This window comes from Camelus bactrianus, chromosome 3, assembly GCF_048773025.1.
Source record: "Camelus bactrianus isolate YW-2024 breed Bactrian camel chromosome 3, ASM4877302v1, whole genome shotgun sequence".
Lineage (NCBI taxonomy): Eukaryota > Metazoa > Chordata > Mammalia > Artiodactyla > Camelidae > Camelus > Camelus bactrianus.
Window position 1 is genome coordinate 91540597 of NC_133541.1, and position 27188 is coordinate 91567784.

The following is a 27188-nucleotide window of genomic DNA, read 5'->3' on the forward strand; positions in this document are numbered from 1 at the left end:
AGTGGAAAACTGTTACAATAGCATGAAGCAGATGATGATGGAGGCAAAGGAATGTTTGGCTCAGAAGGGAACGTCAGCATAGGAGGAGCTGGATGCCTGTGGAAAAGCTGAATTGATTTAGGGATGATCTTCCGGGTGTTACTAACTTACCTGCTTCCTGAAGTTTTCTTTCCTTTTTGCCTGAATCTCCACAAATTAAATCTTGATACATGGTTTTAATCAACATGACCATGGAAGCATCTGATTACCAATAAAGCTTGTCTCAAAATAATTACCTTTTCCTCTACTTAAACAACTGTGTTGCTCCAAAGCCTTCTTTTAATACAGACAGATCAACCTCTTGCATTTTAGAGCATCTGAGAGAAATCTTAATCAACTCGGGCAGTATCTTCCATAATTACGGGCACTAACCACCTCTCTCTAGCCTGGGTGCATGCGTATAGTGTGTGCTGTTCAGCAGGAAGTTGGTGTCATCAGTCCTCAGCTCTATATGTCTTGTCCATTAAGAGCTGGATAAAAATTGGTGTTAAATATTACAGCATAGCTTCTGGAAAGTCCAGTGCCCTTCCTGGGATCTCTCTGGGTTTCCGAGTGCTTAGATTCTCACGGTTTCCTCTGGCATCACCAAATCCTAGTTTTCCCCTCTGTATTTTACGGGATATCTTTTTCTCATCCCAAATATGTGACAAGGGTCTCTTTTTTTTTTTTTTTCATATTCAGTCTTGAGCAGAGTAAAAATCTGAAATAATTTGTTCAGGGGACATCACATGGAAACCTCTAAGAACCAAGGCAGAAGAGTAGTCTCCTCACCCCAGTCCCTGTCCCCACAACAGCAGCAACAAAAGCTTCTTGTCACACTCACCATGCTTAGTGCCTGGAGACAGACATGCTGGCGAGACTGATAAGGACGCGTGTGGGAGAAATAGGCGTCAGTCACGCATCCACCGCTGTGCAGCTGCGATGCCAGGGAGACAAGGATTCTCCTTTTTGGATGGTTCATGACTCGTGTAGGCTTATCTAGGGGATCATTTCAGGATCTCAGACCTAAACCAGTCAGCATATGGCATTGTCATGGTTAGGACATGTGGCCTGTGACCTGTGTCTGCCTCATGAAGGTGAAGAAAAGAACATTTTGCATGGTTGAAGTTTGCTCATATCTGTCTCCACTGCATATAAACAAGGGAAGGATTCAACTCTGCTCACTATAATCACACAGGAAACTGGCCTTGGGATGAATCTGGCCTCATACACTGCAGAATGGAGAGATGGAGAGGTGCCTTTCTCCTCAGTGACATTGTTGATTCACTGCATCCTTCAACCTGGGACCCAGTCTAACCTCTGGGCTTCTGAATGTGGAAGCCAGTAAATATCCTTACATGTCAACCAATTTAAGGTTTTCATTTCTGTAACTTGCAGCATTAAGGCGTAGATCTTTCCTGATACTTGTAGTCTAATTTATATGAAAAGAAGAATATAGGGCAATATTAATAATTTCCACTCTCTAAGAGGGTGCTGCCAAACTACTCTGTGGTTTGTCCCCAAATTAAATAAATGTGTGTAGCCTACTGATCATCTTCATAGCTCTCAATCTCTAGCGTAACAAAACAAAAGAGACTTAGGGCATAAATCAATAAAATGTCTGTTGACAGACATTTTCAGACCTCCTCATGTGATATTACGGGTTATATTTTTGTCAGATGTTTTTCTTAAATCCAGATATACCTTCTTTGTTCTTTTATCTGCCACTGATACATTTCATATTGGCTACTATCATGAAAATACTGAAAGAGAGGAAGGAGAAAAGAAAGAAGTGGATTTAGTGTGTATTAGTTTGGATAATATGGGCCTGAATGATAACTTTACCGTGACAGTTTCCCCTACTCTGCTAGGTATAGTGAGAGGGGAAAGACAGCAGTTAAAAGCTTTCAGTTGATATTAGTAACTTGAATTATAAATAAAGAGAAATGCCTGTATTTTAAAAGCAATGGTAAGTAAGTCTTATACTTTGCATAGTAATTTGAGCAAGCCTTTCATGGACAGTTTCTCATTTAATTTCTTCATAATCTGAACTCTTTTTGTTATCATTATTACTTTACAGATGAAGAAAACTCTGAGAGAGAACAGAGCATGACTTCTGAAGTCACATCTAGATTTAAATCACTGCTCTGCTGTTTTTTTACCTACATAAGTGTGGGCACATTTTTTAACACCATGAAGGTTTGAATTCCTCACCTTTAAAATAGAGTCTATGTTATTGACCAAGGCGGCCAGTTTTTAATTGGCACTCAGTATGCACTAGTTGCCATCACATCCTTTCACTCCGTGCAGAGAGGTTACAAATTTGTCCAGCACCACTGTGGCTGTGGCGCTAGCCTCTGCCTCAGATCTTAGTGTAATGAGAGGCAGCTTTCCTTTATAACATGATGCTTTTTCTGAGGACAAGTTTTCTAGTTGAAAACTGAAGGTGACAAAAGTATCTTTGAATGAAGTTTTAGAATAAAATTGCATAAATTAAAATATATAAAGAAATGGCAAACATAATCGGGGAAATAACTTTTATTTACCAGCATTTTAACTTTGAAACAATAGCATATTTTGCTAATTTGCCAATGCAAAAGACGTGTGCATTTTATATGTCAGGCTATATCACTGTTATGGAATATTAGAAATAAATGCTCCAGTTGGTAAGTTGTACCTATTTAGTAAGCTTATGTTTGAAAAGCTGTTTGGAGGATAAAAAAGCAAAAGGTGTCTTACCACCTCCTCAGCCACACTCTTTGCTGTTGTCTTAGGTAGTTAGTAGGTAGGTAAATAGATACTAGAAGAAAATGATACTAAACATTTTAATCAACAAAATATCGATTCTAAAACATATGTGTGTTGACGTTTTAACATTCCTGAAATTGAGATTAATTCTGTAATCAGTGGCCTGTTAGAATTGCATCATAATTTAAGTCAAAGTTTTTAAATCTTTGATTGGATGAACTATGGTTGTATCCTTAAATTTTGAGAAAAATTAAGTATCACTCCAGATACAAGTCACAACTCTTGCTATCAGTATTGCTAGTGCAGTTGCCTTACTTTCAGCGGCAGGCGGAATAAAGGTCCCCGAGGATGTCCATGTGCTAATGGACCTGGAACCTGAGACTATGTTAGGTTACATAGCAAAGGGGAATGAAGTCTGCGGATGGAATTAAGGTTACCAATCAACTGACTTTGAAATAGAGGGATGATCACACACAGTCTGGTATGCCCAGTGTTATCACAAGCGTCCTTAAAAGTTGGAAGAGGGAGGCAGAGGAGCTCAGTCCGAGAGAGATGTGATTAGTGAAGAAAGGCACAGAGAGACGTGACATGAGAAGGGTTCACTTGTCGTGACTGGTTTTGAAGATGGAGGCAGGGAGCTCCAGGTAAAGAAATATCTAGAACCTGGAAAAAGCAAGGAAATAGATTCTCGCCTACAGCCTCCAGAAAGGAGTACAGTCAGCCTTGCAGTGCATAGATTTTAAGCCAATGAGATCTGGGTCAATTTCTAATGTTGAGTTGGAAGATAATATTTTGGGGTGTTTTAAGCCACTAAATTTGTGGTAATTTGATACAGCAGCCATAGAAAAATAATATACTTTATGATAATTAATTACTCCCTCCCACAACTTATAGAGAAGAAATAAGGAAACATGGATATTCTTAAATCTTTAGATTGTGGGGTCAACAATTCTAGCTTTAGAATTAGTTTTAAGAAATGATGTAGGGTTTGGGATTACATGAAAAAAATGAAATTTCGATCATGGTATATATAAATACATATACAGAGCTACAAACTGGGGCTGTGCTCACAAACATGATTAATTATAGTTGACCATTTCTAGCTGAGAGACTAGACAAAAAAAATTGCCTGTATCATCCACTAACAATCTAGGAAATCTAATCAGTTCTTTAAAATCTTTCCAAGAAAATGTGAAGCCCTGATGATTTTTACTTAAATTCCAAAGAGCTGATCATTCCATTGTTATACAAGCTATTTTAGAGAATAGAAAAGGGTGAATTAAAACCATATAAATATCTTACCAAACCCTAAAGAGGACAGTGTAAGAAGGAAAAACAATAAGCTATTCTCAGGAAAGAAATGGAAGAATTCTTAACCAAATATTAGCAGATATTATCTCACAATGTATTTTTAAATAACCAAGTAGGGTTATTTTATTTGAAATTTCTTCCAGAAAGGCATGGGTAGTTTAATATTAGAAAAATCTTAAAATATAGTAATGTAATCCAATTAAAGATAAAAACCATATGATGATCACAACAGATAAAGAAAATATTTCCCAGGCAATTCAAAACATAGTCATGATAAAAAACTTTCGGCAAAATAGGACAAAGTAGGAACTTTATCAACCACGTTAAAGATATTTATAAAAATTACATAAATATCTTTTTTGAAATAGTGAAGCATTGGAAGTGTCCCTTTTGAAATCAGAAACAAGAAGAGGACTCCATTATCACTATTTCTGTCCAATGATACACTGGAAATTTTAGGCCTTAAAATGAAGTGGATGTTATGATTGTCTACATTTTTTTTAAAAGAGAGAAGGTGGAATAAAATTGTTAAAATTAACAGGAGAGTCAGGTGGTTAGACAGCATGTCAGTATTCAGTAACCAATTGCATTTTATATACTAATTCCATTTTATATACCAATTGGCAGTGACACATTTTATTTAAAATTCTATCAGATATATAAAAAATAAAATTCTTTGGAACATATGTAATAACAAATACATAAGACATATGGAGAAAATTATTGAGCTGTCTTGCAATTCAATGAAAAAGACCTAACTCAATGAAAAAATAAACTATACTTATGGTCTGAAAGGCTAAAGATGATACAAATGTCTATTTCCTTCCAATTGATCTACTGATGTAGCATATTTCTATAAAAATTCTAACAGAAACTTGGGAGGAAAATTGGCTGACTGTAAATGATACAGGGAGGAGTGTAGGGCTAAGAATTGCCAAGGGACTCGTGAAGAAAGCATATGGACAGGGAATCTGCTCTGTCAGATACAAGGATATGGTTCATAATATATATGACATTGCAGATGCACATATGTGGGGAAGGATACACAAGGCAGAGCACTGGAAGAGGAAGAACGTGATGTTAGGGTAGTCATTCACATGGAGAAAAGTTGAAATGAATCCCATATGGTTTAAACTTTTTTAAATTTAGAAAAGAAAATAGAGAAAAATAATTGTCTATTTTTGAGGGAGAGACAGATTTCTTAAAAAGGAAAAAAAGATGCTAATCATAAAGGGCAATGCTTAATGATTTCAACTGGATTCATATTGAAAATTTCTGTCTCTCCAAACATATATTGACAGTAGAGGAGAAACCAAAATTCTATCAGGGAGAAGATACCATATTGCACGGATTTTAAGATGCCTTCATTGTCATTGATTTTAAAACAACAATAGTCTATGTTTGTTTTTTTGTAAAGTGAAAAAAATGGTAAATTCTAATTGTAAGACATTAATTATTTTAAGATGTATCACACCCAGCATGAAATAATGTGAATCTTTGAATTAATGATATATAATATTTGCAACACGTGTAACCAACACAGTGTTGGAACCCAGAGTATAAAAACAACAGTAAATCAATGAGTAGGAAACAAGCAAGCAGATAGACATGCCAGATACAGCAGCCCCCCTTATCCGGGGTCTCACTTTCTGCAGTTTCAGTGACTTGCAGTCATCTGAGGTCTAAAATATTAAATGGAAAATATCAGAAATAAACAATTCGTGAGTTTCAAATTGTATACCGTTCTGAGTAGTGCGATGGAATCTCACGCCACCTGCTCCATCCCACCTAGGAGGTGAATCATGCCTTCCTCCAGCTATGTCCCTTATTAGCCAGCTTGGATATCAGGTCTACTATTGCAGTATTGCAGTACTTGTGTTCAATTTACCTTGTTTTGCTTAATAATTGGCCTCAAAACGCAGAAGTGGTGATGCTGGCATTACGGATATGCCAAAGAGTAGCTGTAAAGTGCTTCCTTGAGGTGAAAAGGTGAAAATTCTGGAATTGATAAGAAAAAATCATATGCTAAGGTTGCTAAGATCTCCGGTAAGAACGAGTCTTCTATCCATGAAATTGTGAAAAAGGAAGAAGAAATTTATGCTAGTTTTGCTATCTCACCTCAAACTGCAAAAGTGATGTCCACAGAGCATAATAAGTGCTTAGTTAAGATGGAATAGGCATTAAAATTGTGCAGTAAGATATTTTGAGAGAGAGACCACATTTGCATAACTTTCATTACAGTACATTGTTATAATTTTTCAATTTGATTATTAGTTGTTATTGTTTAATCTCTTAACAGTGCCTAATTTATAAACTGAATTTTATCGTAGGTATGTAAGTATAGGGAAAACATTGTATATTTAAGGTTTGGTCCTATTTGTGGTTCAGGCATCCACTGAGGGTCTTAAAATATTTCCCTAATGGACTAGTGGGGACTAATATAGGATAAAAATGTTAACAGCCATTTCAGTAGGGTGAATCTTTAGAAAAAGTAAAGATAACAACCTAATTAGTAATAAGGGAAACACATTCAGATTGAAAGATTTCTACCAATAAGACTGATAAAATTAAACATCTGAGTTATCAAGTGATGGGAAGAATGTGAATCTATGGAACACTTGTCCGCTTCTGGAAGGAATGTAAATTGGTTTAATCACTTTAGAAAACTTTTGGCAGTATCTACTAAAGCTGGCATATATATAACCTGTGACCATTGATTCCGTTCTTAGGCATATACTTCTGTGCACTAAAGGCATTTAATAAAACATTAGTAGTCATCAGTCAAGAGTAAATTAATTGATCAGTGTTTGATGAATGAAGAAAGCACAGTGTGTACCTGTGGTGTTTAACTGGAAAAGACCACCTTCTGGGAGAGCATAGAGATGATAAAGTATTAAGCCTCAAGCTATGAAGAATTTCAACATTTTCATTTTCAGTTAGTGGATGAGAACTCAGCATGTGAGCCTGAGATTTATCCTAGAAGTTTAAACGTGTACATAACTTAGCAAAGTCTGAAGTTAAGAATACATAATCCTTAGAACACTTCCCACACCCTGCCTTGATTGTAGCATATTATCATTTAGAAGAATTTCATTTCATTTTTAAAACCCACAAGATGTTTTTATGGTTTTCTATAGATAATGGTTCATTGGATTTGTCCACCTATTTATAGTTTTATTAGTTGTCATTCTTTCTTCCTCTGGTCTTCTGATCGTACTCTCCTGCTAACTGAAGTGATTGATGCTAGACCTCAAATTTCCTCTAGGAAAGATCTGCTGTTGCCAGGCCTTTAGGTTTTTGCTAGTCTGAAAATGTTTTAATTTCATTCTCTTCCTTGAAAAGGATTTTAACTAAGTGTCGAACCTTAGCAATCCGGGTACATTGTTTTGTTTTCTTTTCTTTCAGCACATCATAGATCTAGTTCACCTGCCTTTTGGCATCCATTTTTGCTCTTGAGAATTCAGCTCTCAGTCTGAACTCCTTTTAATGTGAGCTACCGTGCTCTAAGATCTTTTTTAATTTCTTGTTCTTGTTCACAGCGATAAATGTCCTTTCTCCCTCCCTCCTCTCTGTCCTTTTTTTTCCTTTTGCCTGCCTGCCTGCCTGCTACCATCCATCCATCCATCCATCCATCCATCCATCCAAAATGTCTAGTTCCTTATTTCTTTTTATCTTACATTATATTCATCATGCTTCCTGAATCTGAAGTTTCGGGTCTTTTACTTATTGTGGAGAATTCTCTTAACAGTATCTCTTTAAATATGGTTATTTACGCCCATTCTTTCTATCCTAACAAAATTATGCTGCTTGTTTTGATTTCCATTTCTTTAATTCTTTCCTCATATCCATTTCTGTCTTTCTGTGCTGTGCTCCAGTGAACTTTTTCAGCTGTATTTCTCAGTTTATGGTAATTCTCTATTTTCTTAATATGCCATTTAATCTCTTTATTTATCAAGAATTTTATTTCAGTAAGTCTTATTTCTAGACATTCTATTTGACTTTTTCCTTCATGTGCCAGGGCATTTGGGTAATATATTGATCATTTCTCATGTCTTCAGTCTCTTCTTTTAGATCTAAAGCATTTCAAGTGTACTTCTGAGCAATCAGTAACTAATAATTCTATTATTGAAGTTCTTGTGGTTCTAGTATTATTTATTGATTTTGCTGACTCCTGTTCATGGTGGCTTGTCACTCATAGGTTATATAGTTTTGTATTTGATCGCTTATTTCTTGAGATTCTTTTCATCTGAAGGAATACTCTTTGGCCTGGAGAAGAAGGCACTTCTCCCAAGATAGAATTTTTTATTCACAAATACCTTAAGGGTATTTAAGTAAATTTCTTCAGTTAGTATTCTTGGACCATGCAGGTAATGTAAGTAAGGTAGATATTCCAATTGGATGAATATTACCTATCAGGGAAGCTTTTTTTTTTTTAGTAAACAGAGTCTTAGTGAAAATAGACAAGTTTTTATGCCATTAACTTTTGCCAAGGAGCAGTTGGTTTTTCTAACCTACCATGCCACTGAGTTTAACAATTTGTGTTGAGGGAAGAGGAGATGGTATCCTTTCACTGTATATAGAGATAGCTTTATATAGAATTTTCCGTTCCAAGGCCTTACCTTGAGCAGTGTCTCAAGGTTATCTCTTCATATATTAATAAAATAAGGGTTTTTATTGAGATATAATTGACTTATTGTAATTGTTTTAGGTGTAAAATACAGTGATTTGACATTTTTATACATTATAAAATGTTCACCACAATAAATCTTTCACTATGCAAAGTTATTACAATATTACTAACTATATTCCCCATGCAATACATTTTATAACTTATAACTGGATATTTATACCTTTTAATCCCCTTCACCAATTTCACCCACCCTTCTGCCTTCCACTCCTCTGTCAACCACCAGTTCTCTCTATGTCTGTTTCTGTTTTTTTTATGTTTGTTCTTCTGTTTTGTTTTTACGATTACACATATAAATGAAATCATATGGTACTTGTCTTTCTCTGCCTGCCTCATTTCACTTAACACAGTACCTTCCATGTTCATACATGTTGTCACAAATGGCATGATTTCATTCTTTTTATGGCTGAGTTATACTCCATTATATATATATACAGTGTATATATTTCATTATATATATACTGTGTGTGTATATCACTTTTTCTTATTCCATTCATCTATTCATGGACACTGAGGTTGCTTCCATATCTAGGCTATTGTAAATAATGATTGCCTGATTTAGCCTCATTTGTTTATTTTTGCTTTTGTTCCTTTGCCTGAAGAGACAGATTCAGAAAAATATTCCTATGTCAAAAGTCATAGACCACTGTCAAAGACCTTACTGTCCATGTTTTCTTCTAGGAGTTTTATGGTTTTGGGTCTTACATTTAAGGCTTTAGTCTGCTTTTAGTCTATTTTTGTGTATGGCGTAAGAAAGTGGTCCAGTTTCACTCTTTTGCATGTAGCTGTCCTGTTTTCCCAACACCACTTGTTGAAGAAATTATCTTTTTCCTATTGTATATTTTTGCCTCCTTTGTCATAGATCACCGGACCATATAAGCATGGGTTGGTTGGTTTGTTTGTTTATTAAGCATGGATTTATTTCTGGGCTCTCTGTTATGTTCTGTTGGTCTGTGTGTCTGTTTTTGTGCCAGTACCATGCTGTTTTGATTACTATAGTTTTATAGTGTAGATTGAAATCAGGACATGTGAAACTCCAGCTTTGTTCTTTCTCAAGATTGTTTTGGCTATTCCAGGTCTTCTGTGGTTTCATATAAATTTTAGAATTGTTCGCTCTAGTTCTGTGAACAATGCGATGGGCATTTTCACAGGGATTGCGTTAAGTCTGTAGATTGCTTTGGGTAGAATGGTCATTTTTAACATTAATTCTTCTAATCCATGAATACAGTATATCTTTCCATCTATTTGTGTCATCTTCAATATCTTTCCTCAATGTCTTACAGTTTTCAGAGTATAGGTCTTTTACCTCTTTGGTTAAATTTATTTCTACTTATTTTATTCTTTCTGATGAGATTGTAAATAGAATTGTTTGCTTCATTTCTCTTTCTGATAGTTTGTTATCAGTGTATATAAATGCAACAGATTTATGTATATTAATTTTATATCCCAAAACTTTACTGAATTCATTTATTAGTGCTAGTAGTTTTTTTTTTTGGAGGAGTCATTAGGGCTTTCTATATATAATATCATGTCACCTGCACATAGTGACAGTTTTACACCTTCCCTTCCAGTTTGGATGACAAGGCACTGTCTTTATCTCAGTGTGGTGGCTAAAGCTGAACACCTTTGCATTTGAGTTTGGCAAATGCCCAGAGACAGCCAGCACATCAGTGCCAGCTCAGCATTTCTCACTTCTCAACAGTGAGAAGACACGGATTTGTTTTAGATGTTTGCAAATATCTTTGTATCTGGCTTGTAGAATGCAGCAGGGATTTTATATCTGCTTTTGCATGTTAAGTGTTGCTATTTGTTATTTTGGTTTAAATGTATGAGGAAAATCTAGCCTTATAAAGATGTGTAGTTGGAAAGTGGATGAGTATTTTCAGATTATTGTGAATGTTCTTATTTGAAAGTATACTAAAACTCAGTGGTAATGTCTTAACGGTTAGTATATTGTTGCAATGTAGACTCTGAACCCTTATCAGTAAACTTTTATACTCTGTTACATTAATAACTGTTGGTATATCTCACACTTTCCTCACATTGTAAGTAGATGTTTTAACTCTGCATGGCTTTTTTAGAACAGCATTGATTGGTCAGTTGGAAAATATTGGTTCACTGAATTAGGTCAGTCTTCTAAATGTTGACACATTTCACTGTACAATATATATAAAAATCATGTTTGTCAATATCACCATCTGTCTCATCAGAAAAAGTCTTTTAAGTTTTGGGAAGCTGCCAAGTGTATACTGGCGGATAAAAGTTTTCCAATATTCTAATTTCACTTGAAAGCTTGAATTTTATCTTTGGCAAAAAAAAAGTACCATCAGTTGATTTCCTTGACAGGTTCACTTTGTTCATTTTTGAGTAAATGTTAGCCAGATTCCCAAATCTGAATAACCATTGTTTGTCTGTCAGACATTCTTTTAAGTAAAAATGGTGTTCAATGAAAAGCACCGTGAGTTCAGCTCAGAACTCAATCTCACAGTACTTTTTTTAGAGACAACAGCATATTTTAGTCTGTAGCATAAATGCTTTATGCATACTTCCTTTTTGTTACATAAAATATTTTAAAATACATGTACTCAAGAGTTCAGATTTAATGAAATTAATACATATTACTGCTTTATCTAGGACATTTAAGAGTTAAAATGCCATTTTTCCTTCTGGGAATGCATATCAGTGGAAAATAAAATGACTGACAGCAAAGGCAGTTTTACCTGCTATTTCTTTTGTACCATCAGTGCAAAGGTTGACAGTTTTGACTCTGTGGACCTCTTTAAAAGATTTTCGGAAACCCACCGGAAAGATACAATGGAAGCCCAGGTTTCTGCAGAGCACTCAGAAATTCTGCCATAACCTGGCAGTGATTGATAATCAGTGGTGATAGTCATGGATGACGTGTGTGCGTGTTTCATAAAACCTTTTAAGAACTCTACAGTATAGAAAACTTAGAGTTGGCAGAGGAACACGTTGACCAACATGAGTTCCCAGCTATGAATATTTTCTAATACAAGTTGGTAAGAGAGGCTGTGCTCTATTCACCGCCAGATTGCCAATTCTGGGATGCTTTGATGCTCCCTGCATTCTGTTGCTTCAGGATTGTTAATACACTTTTTTTTTTTCTGTCTTTTAGCAGGTTGGAATGATGGTTTATTCTTCTTCTGCACACTTCTGAATAATTCTGACTTTATGTACATGCAAACTGTCAAACAGGCCTACAGACCGCCTAGGAAGCAATCGCCAAAAAAGAAATATATTCAGAGACTAAAACACACTTAAATAACCCTTTTATGTTGACACTGTACATGTGACAACCTCCAGACACTTCCTTTTCCGAATATGAATACATTTTCCAAACCACATTTCAGCAGAAGTAATCATTTTTATTGGGTGAGAAGGAGAGATCAAACCAATTTTTTAAAGTAGCTTAATTTTCATTAAACAGCAGTTGTAGCATTTTCTCTTGCATCGTGGCCCCTAAAGGAAATACTTAAAGAAATTATTGAGATCATCTCTCTACTTTTGGTTAGAACTATATTTTTTCTACTGAAAAATCATATGAGTTTAATATTCAGTATTTTGAAACGTGTAATCCTTTGGACTAGGCGAATAATGAAGTTAACTTTTCCTATATAAATCTTTTCTAAATGAATTGGTAACGTAATTATGTCTTCAAGGTTGTTCAAATACATTTATTGGGTATTTACCATATACTCCAAGTCTTATGCCAAGGGCTGTGATGGATTCAAGGATAACAGTGGGGGTTCTTGCCCACTCATTCTAGTGAGACATGCTCTTTAGAGATTATCAAATGAATTAAAGACTGTATCAGCTTTCACTGTACATAATTTTATGTAAACTAGTGTCAGATTTGGATTCCCACAAGTCATCGTATTTGTGTGAGAGATGTTGTTAGGATGTGCTGCCCAGTGTTTAATGTGAATGTTCTCAGAAAAGCACATGGAATATATTCAGTGTGGTGGACAGAATTCTAAAGATGACACTGCTGAGGTTCCCGTCACCTGGTTATTGAGTCAATCACTAATCTAGGTAGCTGGAAGGGATTTGGCAGATGTAATTATAGTCCCTCAGTTAACCTTAAGATATGAACATCTAACCTTAATATTCTCCCTTAGAGGCGAGAAACTGAATTGTGCCAACAACCTAAATGCATTTGGAAGCTGGTACTTCCCCAGGTGCCTTTGGATAAGATTCCCACCTGGATGACATCTTGATTTTGCCCTTCTGAGATCCCCATCAGAGAACCGAGTTAAGGCGTCCCAGACTTCTGACCTATAGAACCGTGCACTAATGATGGGGGTTACTTTCAGTCACTACATCACTTAAGTAATTTATCATGCATCAGTAGGAAACTAATGCATTCAGACTAAAGGATACTCATTATTATACATCAGTTGGGGATTTATATACTGGAAGAAAATGAGGCCATCTTAGTCTGTGGTCCTCTGGGAAAGCAAAATAAGAGAAAAGAAAATGTTAGGAGTAGAAATTAAGAGAGAGATTCAAAGAGATTTCCACTTTTCATACCCGATGGGACAGTAGAACAGTGATAAGATTTTAAGGGGATTCTGTAAGGATTTACTACATTCCTGCAGTCTTTGCAAGTTCTCCACATGTGATATTTCTTTTCCCTTGTTTTACCAGTGATGAACTTCTGTTCTATATAAACTAGAGTGAAATCTGAACACTTGCCCAGTGGAGCAGAAAAACAAGGGTGCGGAAAACTAGTGTCAAAGGAGGTAAATCGTGTGGCACCAGCTTGGAATATAGGAAAATGCACTACTAGTCTTTGAGCTTCCAGCAAAGAAAATGAGAAAGCCCAAGGAAGTCACACAGGGCCGGGGCATGACTCTATAGCTTTGCAATAAAAAGGCCTGTGATGTTCATCTATTGATTAGGTAATCATATAATCTGTAATTCATACTAAGACACTCGAGGCATAATGAATAATTATGCTTGGACAAAGTGTAAAATGGGATGCCCCAGGCAGACTAGCTCTCTGTTCACTCTGTTATTAATGAACATGTTTGAGACATAGTTTTACATACTAATCAAAATTGTAAATTATATATTAAAAATACATATTTCAGAAACCTGAAGCTATCACAGTTATTTTTGTAACTTAGATATTTCATTATTTAATCCCCCTATAATAATCATTAAACTTACTAGGAATCAACCTATGAGCATTTGCTGCATGTATTGGAAGCTGGTTTCCCAGCATTTTTCTCAACCTTGCCACAGAGCGTTGGTTATGGGTACATTACAGAGGTCTGCATCTCAGATGTGTCAGGTAGAAGAAGGGTGATAATCCTCATCAGGTTCTAAGTTTTGATATCTAAAGGTCTGGAAACGTACTTAGCAGACGGTATGAACTGTGCTTCTTTACTTGTCCTTCTCCCTCAATTTTTATTGGTTCATTTCAGATGATCTACTTTCCACTTCTCCGTCTCCCTACTTTTTCATTTATTCAAATTTCTCTAACATTTTGGGGCACCTGCTCTATTGCCCAAAGTGTAAGAGGTTCTAGGTGCTAGAGAGAGTGGTGACTAAGATGAAACTATTTACACATTCTTTTTACATCTTTTCCGCCTTGGCTATCCTTTTGTTCTTCTTGCCTAGGTAACTAAAAAAAATGCCCGTTTGTCTTCCTTTTACCCTGAGCCAACTTTCTCTCCACAATTATACTATCATGACTTTCAAGCATAAATTTGTTGGTACATGTCTCTTAAGTATTGAGAAGTCTTAGTATTTTTTAAAAATCTGAATATCATCTGTCATCAAATTTTAATAATCTTGTTATAGTCAGAAGGCCCTGTCTTGATCTCAGTAAAAATTCGTCTATATCATTTGTTTTCCTTAATAAGAGTATTACAGAAAATTAACAGTTTATACATCATGTTTCTTTTTGTTTAATGATTAGTATGTAATAATCTTAAAATAACCTGTATTATTTTTAATGCAAATGCTTAGTAAGTCAGTTCTATTACAGTATGCAGGATATTACCAGTTATTACATGGCAATAACGTAGAAACTGTAAACTCATAGGGAAGAAAATACTTTTCAGTATATTACAAAGACTTGTGTCCTTAATTCCTAAATAACCTAGTGATTCAGCAGAGTTGTTGCTTTACATTTGCCATAGTCTTCCAATTCTGGTCCTTCATTCACTGGAAAATGGTAATGACTCTAGAGAATGTTGAGATTATTGAGATGCTTCATTTACATTGTGAAAATAATGAAGTTCCGTAGGTAATTTTCTTTGAATTCCAAGATGTTAGTCCTTATTGTTTTTTTTTTTTTTTTAAAGAGAAGAAACTATCTGTGTCTAGTTGAAGGTACACTTGAGTAAACACACTCCACCCTTCTCTTTCATTTAATGCAGCTATTAAACATGGGAGAATGGAACAGCTATTTGAGGATTTTTAAAAAGTAAATAGTAGCATGCAGATTGGGAAGAAGACAAGAATTTGAAGTATCACCAAACCAGCAGTGAGTTTGTTATTTTTCTCTCTCTCTCTCCTGGACTTAACACAGCCCAAACTTGAAAGTGGTCACTGGGGCATATATAGAGAGAGCTCTAGGGAATACCTCTAGTTTAAATCGAGGGCGAGGAAGGTCCCCTAATGCTCAGAGAAAGTGAGGGGAATCCTCCGTTTAAAAATTGTCTACATTCTCTCCTCCCCCTTCTGCAAAGCCATCCTGTGATAGTGGCATTGGGGACCGTAGTGGCAGCAGTAGGAGTCAGAAATCTCAGGTGACCCGTCCTCTCTGATCTACAGGGCTTTCATTCCAGAAGGGCGAGCCCACTGCTCTTTTGTCTCTGTTCTCTCCTGTTACTCAGACCTCGAAGCAGATACGGTCATTAAAGTGCAAAGCTTAGTGAGGTAACTAAAGCACAGCCTTTCTGGAAGCTGAGCTGAAAGAGAACCGCAGGGACATGAAAGGTACCAGGGACATAATGGAGAGGGAGGAGCTAAGGAAAGTAACCCCAGAAAATCGTTTGGTAACTCCTTTGCTCACCTCCAATTCTTGTATGTGTGAATATGACCCTAAAATTTCTTTGAGAAGTGAGTTGCTGAGTGACAGAGCTATCTCGGTCCCAGACTGGTCACTGGGTGACAAACACCTCGAACAGATTTGAGTAACAGTAAGAAGTCTTTGAAAACTGACACAGAAAATTTGACAATGAAACTAAAGCCCACAAGAGCCTTGGACGTTTGGAACTTACATCCTGAACCCAACTAGGTTGATTGCATGCTAAAAAATTAAATGTATTAGCATTCTTCATAGGATTTAGGTAAGACTGAGAGTCTCATAGTATATTCTTCAGAATGTTCAGGATACAATCCAAAATTACACATTTATAAAGAAATAGGAAATTTTCAATTTGAATTCCCACTCTGAGATGGCACAGGTTTTGGAATTTCCTGACAAAAGACTAAAATATCAATTACAAAGATGTTGCAACAAGTAAGTGCAAACATTCCTGAAATGAAGGATGGAGTTTCAGCAAATGAATAGAATATGTAAAGAACAACCAAATGTAAATACTAGAATTGAGGAAAGAATAATCAAAACAAAAATTTCTCTGGATGTATTGAATAGTAGAGACAGCAGAGAAAAAGAGTCAGTGAACTTAATGCTAGATCAGAAGATATTATCCAATATGAGCACCAGAGAGAAAAGAAGATTGGAAAAAATATAAACAGAGTCTCAGGGATCTGTGGGAAATTTCAAAGCAGTTGTCATGGGTCCCAGAAGGAGAGAAGAAATATGACTGAAGACTTCTCAAATTTGGCAGAAGATTTAAACCATTAGATTCAAGAAGCCAAGTGAACTCCAAACAAGAAATACTTGAAGCCAGAGATACCACAGCCAGAGATACCATGATCAAACACTGAAAACTAAAGACAAAGAAAAAAAATGACACAGAAAAACCACCTATTATTTTTAGGGGAACAGTGACTCTGATGACAGCAGATTTCTCATAACAAACCAGGAAAGCCAGGAGGATGACACGTCTTTTTGAAATACTGAAAAAAGGGATTGTCACTGTAGATGAAGGTGAAATAAGGGCATTCTCAGATGAAGAAAATACAATTTATAGCCAAAAGAGCTGCTTAAAAGCTGGTAATTTTTACAGGTTTTGGTGATTGTTTTAGAATTTCCAAATAGAAGTCTATTTCTTTGTTGTTCTCTCATCTCTTTATCCCTGTTCAAACTCTACCCATTCATCAGAACCCTGATGAATTTCCACTTCTAGACTTCCTGAATGGCCTCTCACTCTACCACGCATCAACCTGGTGGACTTCAGTATACTTTTCTCATAACTTGCATTCCATTCACTCCCTCTCCTTCTCATCTCTTTGTGGTCAGAGATCTTGCTCAGTACTTGTCTGTTTCCTCAGCACATAGCACAGTGATTGAGCATCCCAGGTGCTCAGTCTTTGTATTTCTGAATAGAAATGGTTTCCTGGTAGGAAAATGATCTCCTTCATCGGTTTATAATAAAAGCAAGGCTGAGCTTATCTTGTTTTAGTTCTTGGCTGCTGGTGTATATCTTACTAGACACTGGCCAGAACATAAATCAGACATTTTATATTTCTATTTTGGCAAGACGTGTTGTAGGGATAAGCCTCGGATACATAATTCTTAAGGAATTATTATGAAAAGTGGTTATTCTTTAGATATTTCTCTTCTCAAGAGCCTTTACTCTTAAAGCTTTGTTTTAATTACAGAATTTTGTTTATATTAGAAATTATTTTAATCATGCTATTAAACACTGTATGAATATTAAAATTTGCTGAGTGCAACTTTGGGAAACAAAAAACGTTTTAATTTAGAGAACTCCCTGAGGTCCTCCTTACAGGTTTTAAGAGTTGTCTCACTCTGAGCATCTGGAGAGTGCAGCTCGTGCTGACTGCACATTTATACAACATTGTCGGTGGACGGGAATACTTGTTAAGCATCTTCTCTGCACCCGAGATTTTTTTTTTTTTTCAATACATCACCTCCTTTAACCTTTCAAGAGTTCTCTATCTTAGGGGTTGTTACCTCATTCTACAAATAAGAAAGCTAAGTTTAATAATTACTAGTTAATATGTTTCAGACAGGCCATCAGAAGCCTGAAATATGTTATCTAAATGAATTAGCATTCTTCAGAAGAACGGTTGATTTCCCAATTTTATGGTTGGGAAAACTGAGGCTCAGAAAACAGAACTAACTTTCCCATGATCACAAAGCTAAAAATCAAGGTTTGGACTCAAACCCTGGAATATTTGACATAGAGCCTCGATTCCTAAAACTTGATTCTTTGCATTTTGCCTTTTTTATACTTGATGCTGAAAACAAGTCATTAAAAATTTACTATGGAATTCTGACCAGGATTTTAGAAAACATCAAATCATTTTTGAGAAGAATTTTCACCAACTTATTTACTATTAACTGCCTCGGTGTATAGACGTAAAAAACTGCAATCTTAAAAATGTGTTTAGGGTTGGAGTCACTTGTCCTTACGTACACATATGTTTTATTTTACAAATTATGTCAAAGCCCCATACCAAACTTAGTATTTTAAATAGTTGAGATTTAAGAACATCAGATAGTTGTAATTATATTTTGTAGCTTTCTCCAGTGCATAGAAGTATTTCTTTCCTTAACTGGAACAAAAAACACTGACCATACTGAGTAGAAAGCAAGTTATGCAAAGTAACAAAATGATTAAAAATTGGCAAGGTGGAAAAAGAAGATTGTGTCAAACTGTTTGAAGTTGGAGTTGGTTTGTAGTTACAAATGCGTGCTGTCAGTGTTTTTACTAGTGTACTAAGAAAGCAACTTAACAGCTTCTTAGTAGCTCGATATTTTTAGTTTTAATTGTCCCATTTAATGCCTTCAGGATATGATTACGTTATAACATTATAAAAAAGCGTTAGCCAAAATTCCTGATTTATATGTAATCAGAACACTTAAAAAATTTTCCAGCTGTATCCTTAAACTTGCTTCACAAAAATCTTTAACTGTGTTTCATCTTACCTATTTTTCAAAGTCATGACAGTTTTTTAATCTCCAAGGCCGATGAAATCATTAATCTTTTTTTTTTTTTTTTTTACTTATGAGCAAAGTTATGTATAAAGCCTCAGAACTCTGATTTATCTTTTTTAAAATTAACACAGCAATGAGAACACCATTTCTCAGCCATGTTTGTGGTAGACTGCACGGTCAAGTTCTCATTACTGATTTACAGGAGTTAGATGTGTAATCGACCACATCTGGCTTTTTCACTGTGCCACAAGAATTACACTTTCAGAGCGTCACTGAAATCTAAATTAAGAATTTCAGATGGTGTACATTATTAATGATGTATTAATGATATATCAAAACCACAACAATGTACACTGGAGTCTGGCTTAATTTAAACTCTCTAAAGATTGAAGGGTTGAACTTCTAAAACCATCCAACAACCCAGGCTTAAATTTTCTGAAGAGAGATGAGAAGTGGATGTGAAGCTGAATAAATCTGGAATACCACAGCGGGAGGACAGAGCTCGCCGCAGGCATAAATTTTCTTAATTGTTCTGCCTTCCATACAAAAGCCGTCCTTTTCATTACCTTACCCTGGGGAGGAGGTGGGTCTGCTCAGTGGGGTGGTTTATTATAAAGCTTAATAAGGAAGGGTAAAAACAGCAAAAGCAACATCAAAACCTACTTTGGAAGTGTCCTATACCAAGATGTCCTTTCCATCTCAGAAGAGCAGAACCTAGGGACCGGCCACCTCTGCTTACCCCACATACTCCCTCTGGACTCCCTGCCTTTCACTGTTTTTCCTAAACATTTACTTAAACCATCTTTCACTTTCTTCTTCCTGCACCACATTAATATTTCATATAAAAGCTTGCCAGAGATTTAGAAGTGGTGTATATATATTATCTGGTGCACTAGTGCTCTGCTCTGTGGCACCTTAGGGTAATAATCTAAAATGAATAATTATTCACTCTTTTATTTTCCTTCAGAAACCCATTAAAATGTAACACACACCAACTTTTTAAAACACATATATTCCCATCTGTAGTTAATTTTGTCTCAATACACGTAACAAGGTCAAAATTTATACTAAATTAAGCAAAGAAAATGTTGCATCTAGCTTTCTACAATGTATTAAATCTTTCACAAGTTCCTACTTCACTTGATGCCAAGACAGTGAAAACTTAAACTTGTCAATTAATATTTTTTCTACTTTAAATTACTTTATTCATATACCTTTTTTTTTTTTTTTTGGTTTTGGTTTGCTTTTTGCTAATATTCAGTTTTTCAAATAATCCCCCAGCCTCTCATATGATTCCTTCTAAGAAGCCTAGGTGATGGGCTGTAGCTCAGAAATCACCCTTCCTTCTCTGCCCTCTGATGCCTCTAGTCTTTTCATCTTTGCAGCGATCCCTGAGTCTACACGGCAACAGAGCACGCTCCTGACTTGGCTACAGGAATGTAGTTGGTGGGTCAACATAGGAACATTCAACTCAGGGCTCTGTAGCTTTCCTAGTCAGTTCTCTCCATCACACTCTATCTACCTGCAACCCCCATTCCCCACCCTTCCAGCTAGTGCTGCTGCTGGGGACACTGCTGAACTTCAGCTTTATCATCCATAGGTCCTCTGCCTGAAACCACCCACCACTCCAGCCTCCTTGGCAGCAAGAATCAAAGTAGGCTCAGAAGTGATAGCTCAGTCCTTCTCTCCAGCTGGTCACACAGTGTTTTCCTTTCTTCTCGATTTGAGCCACCCTGTGTTGGCCTGGGACTTCCCAATCCACATCCTCCAGAGTTCCAAAGGAATAACACTCATCCTTATCCTTTCCCATCTGCCGTCAGAGCAAAGCCCTTAGACGAGTAGGAGGACATCACCTCTGTGGAAATATAAGAGAAATGAATGTCAGTACAGCTCAGACTTCATTAGCCCTGTACTGTGCAAAACATGGTCTACACACTGGGAATGAACAAGTTGACTTCTGAGTACTTGCTGGCCCTGCGGTGCTTACATTCTGAAGGAGAGATGGTCAATAACCTTCGTAAATAATCAAAGCAATTGGTGTATTGAAATATATAAGTGAAATGAGGCATTAAAAATGAAATGAAAATGAAGAAAAGGGAAAAATAATTGATCTAAGTAAGAGATAGTCTGGGAACTCCATGGTAGGGAGAAGGGTATTTATAATTTTAAATTTGGAGATCAAGAAATGCCTTACTGAAAAAAGTGATATTATTACCCATCCAAACTTGGGCCTCCTCACCACATAGTAGAACCAACCTACTGACAAGGAATTCAGAGCAGCTAGTGCTCCAAAAAACCTGAAATCTCTAGCGGGTTTCAGGGAAGCATTTTAAGAGCAAGGCGAGGGAGAGGCATTGAAGACTATGTGATCAGCTCATGCACAAGTCTGATTGGTTGATGGTGAGGTAAAAGGGCGGTGTCACAGGGATTAACAGTATCGGTCCTCAGGCTTCAGCTCCCCTGAGGGCTGAGTGCTCGTGGCCATCATGCAGTTCACGTCTTCCATTTGGTGGGGGCTTTAATATCTGTGAAACAACCCAGGAACGTGCATCAGACACTGTTATCTGTATACTTCAGGGAGGAACTAAAGATTCTGTGACTGCCATATGCCTAATTTACTGTTTAAATTGTTACCAGCTCTGCTGGCCCAACTGCTACTTTTGTCACTACATGCTCACATCCTTTCAGTCATTAATTCTTGAGCCAGGCCTTCGTGACTCTGGGGAGGCCTGGGAGACTACAGCTTTTCTACAGAGAAGAGGCAGGCAGAGGACGTGGGGGAGAGGTCTGTCCCAGGAAGGCCCCCTAGGGTCCTGCTTGGTTACAATATTTTAAAAAGATCTGGAGAGAGATGGAGGTAGAGAATGTTCCAGACAGGTGACAAGAGGTCTTGAGGTGGAAAAACATGCTTGTCCCATGTGAGAAATAATGAGCCAAAAAAAAAAAAAAAAAAGAAAAGAAAGAAAAGAAAGAGAAAGAGAAAAACAGCCAGTGGAGCTGGAGTATCATGAATGAAGGGGATTATCATAGGAAATTTTAGATTCTGTGTTTCTTGTGACAACTTTGGTAAGTTGGAAAATTTACGAATATACTATTTAGCATAGTAACTATGGAGACATTTTTATATTCATTTTTTATGCTGGTGATTTGTATTTGTCTCTTGTATTCTTAACCAGTTTGCTAGGGAAGTATCAGCTTTTGCCAGTTTCCTTTTACATTCGTTTTATTGTTCCTTGATTTTCCACTTTATTATTTCCTTCTTTCTACTTTCTTAAGATTTGATGCTCTCTTCCCATCTCTTGGGAGGCATTTTAACCAATGATTTTCAGTCTCATTTTTTCTGATATACCCTATGAAATTCCCTAAGCATTGTCATTTCAACTTACACATTTTTAATGAGTTCTGTTTTTATTATGAGTAGGTTTATGACTATGTTTATGGCTCTGACAGTATTAATTCATGATCTTACCACTCCAGACTTGAATTTTTTAAGTGTTATTCTTGTGCTTGGAAACTTTTTTTGCTTCAGGCTTACTTGTATATTCCAGAATTTGTATATATTACATGTCATTTGGCATCTTGGTGTGTTTTTTATAAAAAGAGGCTACCACGATATGAGAACATATAAACAACATTTTAGTGTCTGTACAATATTCTGCCTTATTTAACCGTAGAGTTACACTATACATTTTATTAAACTAGTATTGTTTTGTTGTTGTTGTTAGAAGTCCCTTTGCTTAGTATTCATAGAAACCATGCTGTTAAGAATATTATAATTACTTAAACATTTAAGAGAATCTGGAAGCCTGTTTTTAAATAGATTTATATCTATACTGATAATAAACTTGTAATATAATAACTTATGTAATTGTGTCATCATCTCATCTTTTAATGGAACAGAGGCAGATAATTAGCAAAGTAGTAAGGCAAGTTGTTATTTTAGAATATGTTCAAAGCCCAGTTTGACTGTAATCATGTAAATGGGTTTTACATTACCTGGGCACCATTACTAAATTATTACAAATTTTTTTAAATTAGTGGATGGAGTGTGTTTGATTCTTTAAAATCATGTTTTTCTTTAAGGCCCTACATTGAATCACATTTTATATTAGTCTTGCTGTGCATTTCTTTTAACATACCCCTTATTGAGAACGTGCTAAGTACAGTGTTGGGGCAGAAGTGTCCTCCGTGGTTTACACGTTTAAAGGACGTAAGCCGCCCCCGACACGTGACATCAGCTCTCACTAGCTTTTCCTTACCCCTTCCCCTGATCAGTCCTTTGTTTAGAAATTTCACCCCCAGCTCCCCTCCCACTGCCTGTCTCTGGCTCACCTCTGCCCGCTCAGTGATACCACCAAGCTATTTCCCTTTCTGAAAATCTTTCCTGCTTTGCTTTTCCCCTATTCAATGTCTCTTTTTCATTCTGCCGTAATATCCTATGTGCATCTTCATGTTTCAATCGTAAGATTTTAAAATGGGTGTTTGTGTGGCTCAGGCTCCTGAAGGCAGTGCTCAGCATGTGTTCATTGTTGTGCCTTTGGTTCTTGTCACATATCACGTTACATTAAGCCGCAAGAAATAGTGGGGATCATAGGTATATAACTTACCTCATCGTGTGCAATCACGGGATAAATAACTTTACCTAGGAATGTGCAGGGTTTTGTGCCAGGAAAGCCAGGGTTTTGAACTTAGGATGTCTAGCTAGGGGTTAAAAGCAACAGTTCTGGAGCGAGGTGACTTACTTTTGTTAGGGTACACGCATTTGATCACATAAAACCTCTGATTTCCTGATTAGTGCATTACTGTGACATGCATCCTGGAGGGCTTTAGAGGTCGCTCATCGTCTTGGTGCCGTGTAGCGTATCATGTCCAGGACAGTATGTTATGTTTTCAGAAGAGAGGTTCTCTTGACTCCCAATTCATGACTTGATTCATTTTTAGATGAGAAATTAGAGGTTACTTTGGTTTCCTTTGTATTTTCATAATTTTTTATATTAGAGTGCTTTTAAAAGGGTCTGTATTATATCTGTCTTTAAGTAACAGCTGTGTTAAATCCTTTTCCTTCCTAACCTCTACCCCTTATTATAATAAGAAACATGTGGGTTCTTGAAAACTGAAAAGCATGGGCTTTTAAACAGAATAATGCAAGTCATTTAAATTAGTCATGGTTACAATTATTCTCCATAACTTTCAAGTCAAAGAAAATCTCCTTGGTGTGCCAAATGTGAGAACAATGAAATTCAAATTTATCAGAATCTTAGTTGGAGATTTTGACTTTACACTTAAGTAAAAGAAGAATAGACGTAGAGGGTCATTTTGATTATTAAATTGCACTGTGATCTAGAAGACATCCTGTTAATTACTACTCAAATTTCATAGACATGATTATCATATTTATGTCTTTAATTTTCTCATTATAAAACTATTATCAACACTTACATGAATTTGGAAAGTGGGGAAAAAAGGAGGAAAAATGACCCATAATCTCTTTGCAGAAAACAGTTGCTATTAACAATTTAGCACATTTGTGTGGTCCTTTTGGTCTTCTATGAATTTGTGGTGGTACGAATTTTTTACTCCTGAGTTGTCGTCATTCCTCTGTGTTAATGTGTGCTCATTTTTGAATTACATTTTATATAAATTTATATTTTAAAGTATAAAATATGTCTATTCTTTATAAATTATCATTTTTATCCCCATATTTTTTTTACATGACCACACAGTGGTTGTTGGTTTACCATAACCTGTTGAGGAATTTTGAGCCCCCAGAGAGGTCACTATCCGTGCTTTCTTTTCCCTGTAATCACAGGGCTGGTGCCAGGAAGAAGCAAAGTTGTACACCTGTTGCGTTCCTCCTGTTCCCACTGCTGCTTCTAAATCAAAATCTCTCCTGACCTTGTATAAAAACTCTTCCTTTGAACCTGCAGCTCTTGAGCTTTACCGTCGGATCCCTCACTGTCGCTGTGTCTGAGTGACCTCCTTGATTCTCGCCCACATCTCCTAGGGAGGGTGGCCTCCTTTCCCACCTTCCTGAGTTCATTGTGATCTTGTGCAGTTTCATGTTCATATTATTAGTGCACCGAACACGACTTAATCATTGCTTGACCTCTACTTCTGCCCTTCTCCACTCTCTTGGCAGTACCTCATGTCATGAAACTTCACCTCTGAAACCTAAAATGCCTAAATTCCCCTTTTCTCAATCTGCAACACTTTATTGGAAAGTGTTTGTTTCTTTATTTCATTGATGACTGTTCTTCTGACCACTGTATTCGTTTCTTCCTATTATGAGGCTCTGACCTTACTTCTTATCAAGCATAGAGCCTTACAAGTTCCTTCCCATCGCTCACTCTCAGTTTTGCTGCCAACCCCTATAACCCTTTGATTCTTCCTTTATACCTGATCTACAAAACCTCAGCCCAAATTTAATCCAAATGTTAATCTCTGTTTCAGCCACTAGATTGGATGCTGCCCAGCTGGGCATGTTAGTGCTACTCCAAGCTCGTGCTCTCCCTCCGCAGCAGAACCATATGTTTTCTGGCTCATTTGTACTGAGTATTCCCCTAGGACTTAATCAGTGCTCTCTCCCATTTCTCTCTGTTGTGTTCCAAGCTTCTATTTCTTTTCCAAAAATAAAATGTCAAACTCCCATTCACCTTTGACCCACACATTGAATAACATTGCCTCCTTTTCCTCTTAGGCATACAAGAATATCATAAATTAATTTCCTTAACTTAAGCTGTATCTGTGAAAGTCCAACAGCAATCATCTTCCATTGTGAAACTGTAAACATTGCTATTAAAGTCAGCAAACAGACAGCTCAATACCACATGTATTTCAACAGTATGTTGAAAATCCTAGCCAATGTAGTAAGGTTACCGAAAAATAAGGAAAAATATATAAATATAGAAGAAAAAGAATAATACAGAAGATATAATAATTTGAAACGAGTGACAATACTACTTTTATCTGGGAGCAAGTATATTTGAATGGGTATGGGAGAAGAAATGTGAAACTTAATGAAGTGAGTAAATTTGGTATGTACTGGTCCATGTAGCAAAGGGATGTATGACTTGATGACAACCCGCATTAGCTGAGTTTTAATCTGCATGTAGTGATGGGATTATTTTAATTGTGGTAAAAAAAAAAATGTGGTGAAATACATAGGCACCCTAAAGGAAATTTTGTACCAAATAGTGGTCATCAGCATGCTGATTATAGTTGAGATTACTTTAGAATTTTTATAGAGTGTTTAGTTTCAAATTACGTATTTAAAAAAATTTTAAATGCTCGAGAGTTTTGATACCCTTTTAAGAGGAGATACTTTATTTCACCCTCTAGCCTTCCCTTCATCCTTTCTTCCTTCTTCCCTACAATTTTAACACAAATTCAGTTACTTCTAAATCTTGGTTTTCCACTTTCTGTTGAATTAATAAGCATATGACTTAGTGCTCTTAAAATTCACATTGCATTTAAGAATTTTTAAAAGTTTTTATTTCATGTGTTATTTAATGGAACTAGATAAAGAATATGTTTTTCTCCTCTTCCATTTCTCCATTCTGTTTATTGCCACCTTCATCTTTCCTTCCTACTTTATCTTGATTTAACCCTGGAGTAATTTCAGTTGCCTTAATAAGCCAAATGAAGTAGAAGTCTATTCATCAATTCATCTGTCCACCCATCCATTAATAAAGAAGTCATTCATCTGTTTGTGAATTTGAAATCTCTGTAAGATCTATTTTAATTTCTAAATACGTGGAGATAATAACATCTGTATCTATATTTCTTCTCTGGGCTGTTTCTTTCTCTAGTTTTATTTTTTAATAACATATTACATCTTGTTTAACAAATACATCTTTATTTTCCTGATGGGGCAGTGGCTGTCAGGCATTGACATTTTTCACGAAGGTTTGAATAAGTGAGGATTTCAGACATACTTTCCACGGATCTCCATTTTCAGCCCGCCAGCACTGCCTGTCCTCCAACCTTGTGTGCCTCAGTCCTGAGCCTTTTGGGCCTCTGCCATGCTCATGAAATCCTTCTCTCCTGTCTTTAGAGCTGTGGCTCCACCGAATCAATTCACGTTCCTTCATGAATCTTCTATCTTTCTAAAACCTGGGCAAGGTGATTTATTACTTTATTTAAATTTAATTATTTCTTACCGTTATTCTTTAAGTTTCTGAAGAGAGGGAAGTTATAAGCATTCAGCTAACCATCTTTACCTAGGGGCAGCTCTCCTCTGAATTGTGGTCAGAAGCAGAATAAAATTAGCTGGCAGGTGGATTCACAGTTGGATTTCAGTCCCCATTCTATCATTTTGGTAGTCATATGATCTTTGGCAAATCATTTCACCTGCCT

The 27188-nt window shown here is 36.3% G+C and overlaps 1 protein-coding gene across 1 annotated transcript in view; it reads left to right on the plus strand.

The window, feature by feature from the left end:
• The window catches only part of ADAMTS19 (ADAM metallopeptidase with thrombospondin type 1 motif 19), a 222728-nt gene that overhangs the window by 70926 nt on the left and 124614 nt on the right, over positions 1-27188 (plus strand). The gene's annotated exons all lie outside the window — the stretch shown is intronic.